Raw genomic sequence first — 9,141 nt, 5'->3', positions numbered from 1 at the left:
AAAAAAAAAAAAAAAAAAAAATTTACTTGACAAATACTTTGAAACAATTGTCTTAGTGATTCAGCTTGATGATCTAAATAGGAACACATACAGAGAACTAAAGGAAATCAGGAAATCAATATATGAACAAAATGAAAATATCTACAAGAGAGAGAAATTATAGAGATCCAGTTTCTGGTCTAGCATATCAGGAGCTTGAAAGTTGTCCCTGTGTCCTAACAAGTAAAAAACTAAATGGACCAAAAATCAACAACTCTTCTTAGATCCATTAGAGAAGTGAGGTCACAGGGCAAATTGCTGACCCATGAATCAGAGAGACAGACAAGTAGATCCAGAGAATCAGAACTCACCAAAGCAGAAACCCATGAATAGAAACTTCTGTGGGAGCTAGTATCAGGGTAAGAATCCTAAACTGAAACTGACGAATTGCTGGAGGCTCAGTGTGGAAAAGTCTGAGAGTTTAAAACTGCAGAGGGGGCCATTCTTAGATGGGTGGGTTACCGAGTCCAAACTCGCGCTGCTCACCGCCCAACAGGCCAATACGTGCCAATAAATCGGGAGACGAGGTGTTGAGGTAAGGAATACGACTTTATTTTGAAAGCCGGCAGACAGAGAAGAGGGTAGACAAATGTCTCAAAAAAACCATCTTATCGGGGTTTGGATGCCAGTTTCTTTTACAGAACAGAGAGGGGGAGGAGATGAGGAAGTAAAGGGAAAAAGCCATAAGATTTGCAAATGTCCCGTGGAATGGCCAGCCTCGGGGAGGGGATGTGTTAGTTTCTTCTTTCTTGCAGCCGTCCACAGGTGGACAGGGTCAGGATGTTTCCCTGAACAAAGACACTTTGGTTTAACATTCAGGCAGAGGGGCAGGGTTCCCTGAGGCAGGCCATTGTGTATAGACAGTATCCTTTTAGTGAACAAAAGCAACAGGAAGCAAAGGTTAAAGTACAAGAGACAGATCCAACGTGTGGTCAGATTTGACTCGTCCCTGTTACAGGTGTGCTTGTGATTTTGTGCGTTTAATCTCCAGGAGCCTTACCAGTTACTTATAGTAAGGACTGGAAAAAAAAAAAATTGCCTTGTGATTACAGCAGAGGGAGGGGAAAAGGAACCGTTTTGAAATATGCCAGAGCAGTCTCTTCTTAACAAAGCCTGCCCTCAAGAGAACTACCTCAACAAAGCGTAACTTATTGGAGTTTTATCAGAGCATAACCAACCTGAATGAAGGGAAATAATGCCAGCCCCTCTAGCCATCCTGTCCCACATAAAGGAGGGGGAAAGCTGTGACATTCACAGCTCAGGGGTACAGTCTCCCTAAAAGACTGAGAACTAATATTTCATGGTCTATGGAATGCTACCCATCCCTCCACACCTTACCACCACATCTGTAAATGCCTATTTACCACAGATTGTTTTATCCAGTACAACATTTTTGTCTTTCAACAAAAATTACAAGGTATACTATGAGAAATAAAATATTGCCTGCCACATCAGTAAACAAAGGATGTCACCGTCCTCAGCGATTGCAGCCCTCCACGAGCCAGTGAGCCCTGAGGGGACTCAGGTAGGAAACAGAGGATACCTGCCATTTAGCAGCCATCAGACTGCAGCCACTCCCTTCGGTGAGCCCTGAGGAAACTCAGGATGTGGAAACACAGGATACTGGCCCCAGATAACCGAGGTGCATATCAACGAAATGATTTCAGTAATCCCAGAGTCTTGCATCTTCCCATACATAGAAAAGCGATGCGATAAATTCCTTAACTTGATCTATCTCGTTTTCTTTAGTTAACAATAATCTTTTGATGTTCAGACTACCTGCCCTTTGTTGCAAAACTCCTATGTATTCTAGCTCCCGCCTTGCCTCATCAGAGCACTTTTCTCAGGGTTGCTTGAGATGCTGCCTCCTGGACTTGAAGCCCTCAGTCCACCAAAGAAAGCATAATTCTCAACTTTCAGGTTGTGCATATACATATATATATATATATGTATAACATATATATATACTTTTAGTCGACAACTAAAAGGCAAAAAAAAAAAAAAAAAAGTTTGAAGAGACTGAGCAAGCATCAGAACCAGACTCAGATATGGCAAGAATGTTGGAATTATCAGATCAGGAATTTTTTTAAAACTATGATTAATATGCTAAGGGGGGCTTCCCTGGTGGCGCAGTGGTTGAGAATCTGCCTGCCAATGCAGGGTACACGGGTTCGAGCCCTGGTCTGGGAAGATCCCACATGCCGCGGAGCAACTGGGCCCGTGAGCCACAGTTACTGAGCCTGCGCGACTGGAGCCTGTGCTCCGCAACGGGAGAGGCCGCGACAGTGACAGGCCCGCGCACCGCGATGAAGAGTGGCCCCCGCTTGCTGCAACTAGAGAAAGCCCTCGCACAGAAACGAAGACCCAACACAGCCAAAACTAACTAACTAACTAACTAAATAAATAAATAAAATAAATAAATAAATAAATAAAATAAAAATAAAAGGAATTCCTTTAAAAAAAAATGCTAAGGGAACATTGTTAAAGTACTCTATTTCCTTTCCTTATTTGGTCAAAAATCATTTGACCGTGTATGTGAGGGTTTATTTATGGGCTTTTTATTCTATTCTACTGGTCTGTATGTCTGTCTTTATGCCAGTACCACAGTGTTGTGATTACTGTATGTCATAATTACTGTAGCTTTATAATAATTTTTTGAAATCATTTGGACATGAAGAAATATACAGAACACTCCAATCAACAACAGCAGAATACAGATTTTTCTCAAGTGAACAGGAAACATTCTCCAGGATAAACCACTTTCACCACTTCTGTTCACCACAGTACTGGAAGACCTACCCAGAGCAGTTAGACAAGAAAAAAAAAAAAAAGCATCCAAAATAAAAAGGAAGAAGTAAAATTATCTGTTTGTAGATGACATGATCTTACATGTAGGAATCTAAAGATCCCATTTTAAAAAACTGTTAGAAGTAATAAAACAATTCAGCAAAGTTGCAAGATACAAAATTAACACATTAAAAAGTCAGTTGCATTTACATACACTAAAAATGAACAATCCAGAAAGGAAATTAAGAAAGCAATTCCATTTGCAATAGCATCGAAAAGAACAAAATACTTGGGAATAAACTAAATGAAGAAGGCAAAAGTCTTGTACACTTAAAACCACAAAACTTTGCTAAAAGAAGTTAAAGAAGGAACAAATATATGAAAAGACATCTCACGTTCATGAATTGGAAGACAATTTTTTTTCAGTTTTATTGAGATATAACTGACATACAGCTCTATATAAGTTTAAGGTGTACCTCATAATGGCTTAAAATATATGCACTGCAAAATGATTACCACAGTAAGTTTAGTTAATATCCATCTCTTCATATAGTTGCAAAAAAAAAAAAGAAAAAAATGTCCTTGTGATAGAACTTTTAGGATCTACTCTCAAATATAGTTAACAGCAGTGTTAACTATAGTCACGCTGTGCATTACATCCCCAGTACTGATTTATCTTATAACTGGAAGATTGTACCTTTTGACCCCCTTCATCTAATTGCTCTACATCCAAGCCTCCACCTCTAGTAACCACAAATCTGATTTTTTTCTGTTTTGTTTGCTTTTTGTTTTTGTTTTTTTTTTAGATTTCACATATAAGTGAGATCATAAAATATTTTGTCTTTCTCTTTCACTTAGCATAAAGACCTCAAGTTTTATCCATGTTGTTGCAAAGGGCAGGACTTGTTTCTTTTTTGTTGCTGAATAGTATTCCATTTTATATATATATATATATATATATATATATAATATATGTATTATATATATGTATATATACCAAATTCCCTTTATCCATTCACCTGTTGATGTACACTTAGGTTATTTCCATGTCTTGGCTATTGTCAATGTCTCTTTGACATAGTGATTTTGTTTCCTCTGAATATATACCCAAAAGCAGATATGCTGAATAGTATGGTAGTTCTATTTTTGAGGAACATCCATACTGTTTTCCATATTGGCTGTACCAGTTTACATTCCCATGAACAGTGCACCAGGGTTTCCTTTTCTCTGAGTCCTCCCCAGCATTTGTTATCTCTTGTCTTTTTTTTTTTTTTTTAAGGGAATAGTTTTATTTATTTTTTATTTTTGGTTGTGTTGAGTCTTCGTTTCTGTGCGAGGGCTTTCTTTAGTTGCGGAAGTGGGGGCCACTCTTCATCGCAGTGCGCGGGCCTTTCGCTATTGCGGCCTCTCTTGTTGCGGAGCACAGGCTCCAGACGCACAGGCTCAGTAATTGTGGCTCACAGGCCTAGTCACTCCACGGCATGTGGGATCTTCCGAAACCAGGGCTTGAACCCATGTCCCCTGCATTGGCAGGCAGATTCTCAACCACTGTGCCACCAGGGAAGCCCTCTTGTCTTTTTGATGCTAGCCATCCTAACAGGCGTGAGGTGATATCTAATGGTGGTTTTGATTTGCGTTACCCTGATGATTAGAGATGTTGAGCACCTTTTCAAGTACATGTTGGCCACTTGAATATTGCCTTTGGAAAAAGGTATGGAAGACAATATTCTTAAGATGTCAATACTACCTAAAATTATCTGTAGATTCATGCAATCCTTATCAAAAACCCAATGGTGTTTTTTGCAGAAATACAAAAATCCATCCTAAAATTAATATGAAATTTTAAGAGACCCCAAATAGCCAAAAAAATCCTGAAAAAGCAGAACAAAACCAGAAGACTCAAACTTCCTGGTTCAAAACATTACAAAGCTTACAGTAATCACATCAGTGTGTTCTTGGCATAAAGACAGACATACAGACCAATGGGATAGAGTAGCGATCCCATAAATAAACCCTTACATATATGGTCAAATGATTTTTAACAAGATTGCAAGACCACTCAATGTGGAAAGGACAGTCTTTTCAACAGATGGTGTTGGAAAAACTGGATATCCACATGCAAAAGACTGAAGTTGGACCATCACCTTAACCCATACACAAAAATTTACTCAAAATAGATCAAAGACCTAAATGTAAGAAAAAACACTATAAAACTTCTGGAAGAAAATGTAAGAGAGAACTTCATGACATTGGATTTGGCAATGATTTCTTGGATATGACACCAAAAACACAGGCAACAAAAAGAGAAAAAATAGATAAATTGGACTGACATCAAATTTTGAAACTTTTTTGCACCACAGGACACAATCAACATAGTGAAAAGGCAACCCTTGGACTGGGAGAAAATATTTCTAAATCATATATCTAATAAGGGGTTAATATCCAAAATACATAAAGAACTTGCACAGCTCAACAGCAAACAGCCCAATTCAAGAATGGGCAAAGGACTCGAATAAATATTTCTCCAAAGAAAATAACAAACGGATAATAAGCACATTAAAAGATGCTCAACATCAGTAATCACTAGGAAAATACTAATCAAAACTACAGTGAGTTCGCTTCGGCAGCACATATACTAAAATTGGAACGATACAGAGAAGATTAGCATGGCCCCTACGCAAATTCGTGAAGTGTTCCATATTTTTCAGCTCTATTTACAATAGCCAGGACATGGAAGCAACCTAAGTGTCCATCATCGGATGAATGGATAAAGAAGATGTGGCACATATATACAATGGAATATTACTCAGCCATAAAAAGAAATGAAATGGAGTTATTTGTAGTGAGGTGGATGGAGTTAGAGTCTGGCATACAGAGTGAAGTAAGTCAGAAAGAGAAAAACAAATACAGTATGCTAACACATATGTATGGAATCTAAGAAAAAAAAAAAAAAAGGTCATGAAGAACCTAGTGGCAAGACGGGAATAAAGACACAGACCTACTAGAGAATGGACTTGAGGATATGGGGAGGGGGAAGGGTAAGATGTGACAAAGAGAGAGAGTGGCATGGACATATATACACTACCAAACATAAAATAGATAGCTAGTGGGAAACAACCGCATAGCATAGGGAGATCAGCTCTGTGCTTTGTGACCACCTAGAGGTGTGGGATAGGGAGGGCGGGAGGGAGGGAGATGCAAGAGGGAAGAGGTATGAGAACATAGGTATATGTATAACTGATTCACTTTGTTATAAAGCAGAAACTAACACACCATTGTAAAGCAATTATACTCCAATAAAGATGTTAAAAAAAAAACTACAATGAGATACTACCTCACATAAATTAGGATGGCTATTAATTAAAATTAATTAAAAAAACAGAAAATAACAAGTGCTGCTGAGGATGTGGAGAAATTAAAACCCTTGTGCCCTATAGGTGGGAATGTAAAATGATGCACATGCTGTGGAAAACAGTACAGTGATGCCACAAAAGATGAAAAATAGAATCAACATATGATCTGGCAATTCCACTTCTTGGTATATGCCAAAAAGAATTGAAAACAGGGTCTCAGAAATATTTGTACACCCATGTTCATAATAGCATTGTTCACTATAGCCAAATGATGAAAGTAACCCAAGTGTCCATTGACAGATGAATGGATAAACAAATGTGGTATATCTATACAATGGAACATTATTCAGCCTTTAAAAAGGAATGAAATTCTGACACATGCTACAACATGGATGAACCTTGAGAATATTATGCTAAGTGAAATAAACCAGTCATAAAAGGACAAATACTATATGATTCCACTTCTATGTAGTACCTAGAATAGTCAAATCCATAGAGATAGAAAGTAGAGGGTGGTTGCCAGGGGCTGTGAGGAGGGGGAAATGGGGAGTTATTATTTAATGGGTACAGAGTTTTAGTTTTGCAAATGAAAAGAGTTCTGTAGATGGACTATGGTGATGGTTGCATAACGATATGAGTGTACCACTGAACTGCAGACTTAAAAAGGTTAAGATGGTAAGTTTTATGTTATATGTATTTTACTACAATTTAAAAAAAAATCACACAAACCTTCTCAACAAAATACTAGCCAGCTCCGCAACAAGAGACGCCACCGCCATGAGAAGCCTGCGCACCACAATGAAGAGTAGCCCCTGCTCTCTGCAACTAGATAAAGCCCACACGCGGCAATGAAGACCCAACGCCGCCAAAAAATTAATTAATTAATTAAAAAAAAAAAAGACCCTGCACAGCCTAAATAAATAAATAAATATTTTTTTTAAAAAAAAGAACAGGCAGTCGGTGTGACCAGAGGGGCCTGGGTCGCAAGGGCAGGGGCCGGGCTTCCAGCCAAGGGGCACGGAGTGGCCTCACACCTGCCGGTTGAGCCCCCAGGGAGCACGCCTGTTGGCACAGCAGGTCCCCCCCACCTCTGGTACCGCCTCACACTCCCAGAACCCTTTGGCCCTCAGTCCCAGAATCCAAGCAAGAATCCCAACCTAGCCCATGCCCTCCTCCAGGTGGTTCTTCCCCTTCTCTTGCTGCCGTGGACGGTGCAAACCTTAGGACTCTTGATTTCAAAGCACCACCAGGGAACCCGTTGGTTACCTGGTCATTTACTCAGGGGGGTCTGTATGTTATTCTCTTTCCTCCTCCTCCTCCTCCTCCTCCTCCTCCCCCTCCCTCTCCCCTTCTACTTATCATGATCATCACTGTTGTTATGCATAATTACTGTTATTTTCACCATTATTACTATTTATTGTCGTTGTTTCCATACAACGTTGAATAAAGTTTCTCTGTCCATAAAGGGTGTCCAATGTACTGAAAACGAGAATGGAGGCTTCCCCAACATCTATACCTGGTGCTGCCTGAAGCCCTTCTTAGAATGAGGCCTTAGAAATGCTTCCAGTACTTTCCAGAGGGCTGAATTGTCCCGTTGGCAGGGGGTTGTGCTGGGGAGAGGGGCAGGGGAAGTCTCCTTGATCCGCCTGAGCTTATGAAGGAGGGCATCTGTGTCTCTTTCTCTGTGTCCCTCGGGTGCCCAGGAAATGCTCCTGCTGGTCTGGAGACCCAGTGAGGGTGTCCCTGTCCACCCGAGCCTGCACAGAATATACTAAATTTCTGGGAACCTGGGAACCTCTTGTTTGGGCTCCAGTTATCCCCTTACCATCCAAGAATCACTGGGGATGAGGCCCTGGCTGCCCTGCAGCAGCCCCTGGCCTAGAAACGCAACGTGGGAGTTCCAGATCTGGAGGGCACGGGCTAGAGCAGACGGCAGAAGGGTGGCCAGGGGTCAGGGCTGAGAGTATTTCCCTTTCCCTAGTGCACAGTCACTCTGGTGAAGGGGACCCTACCTTCTTTTATGGTGTCTCTCTTCTCCTTTGTATATTGTAACAAATACTGAAATATACTTTATACTGAGATAAAGTTTACTATTAATAAGGTATTTTGTGTTAGATGAGAAGGATGAGAGGGAAGAAAAAAAGATTTGGTTGACATATACAAACACTCCTCTCAAGATAAGGAGAGGCAGAGCACGGGTCAAGGTAGGGCAAGGGAGAGAGGAGCTGGAAGGGCAAGAGCTAATTCTAAGGGTCTTCGGAAACCCCTGTCCCTTTCCCTCAAAACTGTGAATTCTACCTGTCCTACCTAGCCTGATCAGCTGTTAAATGACCATTCAAATTGGTCCAAGGACCTCAGGTGAATATTAAAACAACATTTTTTTTGTTTTAAAAAACAGAACTTAAAATGATGGAGGTAAGTGCATCTCCTTGCTGGCCATCCTTTGCATCTCAGCTTTGGGACCTGCTGGAACTTGAGTCTAACTACAGGTCTAGAAGGAAAGAGGGCTGGTGGGGTAAATCCTGAGGAAGGTAGTCAGTGCCTCTCAAGGCAACTGCTCAGGGGAGGCTATTACAGGTTTTTCAAGCGAAAGAGGACTAATCTCAGGCAGAGGTGCAAGGACTGCTTTTGCTGGCAAAGAAGACGGCACAATTTAGGGATCTGATGTCCCCAGAATCCTTAGAATCTTCACGTATGTTCCATTCCAATATTCAGGATCCCATTTCTTCCCAATCAATGCTATGACTTCAACAAAAGAGACCCTGTAAAGTTGGGAATTCAATTTGTATTTTAATCCAGCTACTCACAGGGTAAGATCAGGGATTTGGTTTTCAGAAATCTTGGCCCTGCAGCTACAGGAGAGAAGCTTTCTTTAGGGGCAGCTATAGAAGCTTTTAGGGCATTTATGCAGGGCTTGAGCTGTGGGTTTGAGGCCTTCAGCTCAGTCTTGACTTTCTCCGTT

The 9,141-nt window shown here is 40.6% G+C and overlaps 1 pseudogene; it reads left to right on the top strand.

The window, feature by feature from the left end:
• Positions 1–5,439: 5,439 nt before the first annotated feature.
• On the top strand, positions 5,440–5,531 carry LOC118898652 (annotated as a pseudogene).
• The last annotated feature ends 3,610 nt before the right edge of the window (positions 5,532–9,141 follow it).

Source organism: Balaenoptera musculus, chromosome 7 (assembly GCF_009873245.2).
Source record: "Balaenoptera musculus isolate JJ_BM4_2016_0621 chromosome 7, mBalMus1.pri.v3, whole genome shotgun sequence".
Classification (NCBI taxonomy): Eukaryota; Metazoa; Chordata; class Mammalia; order Artiodactyla; family Balaenopteridae; genus Balaenoptera; species Balaenoptera musculus.
Note: the sequence above shows the minus strand (reverse complement) of the source record. Positions and strands in the feature narration are given on the sequence as shown.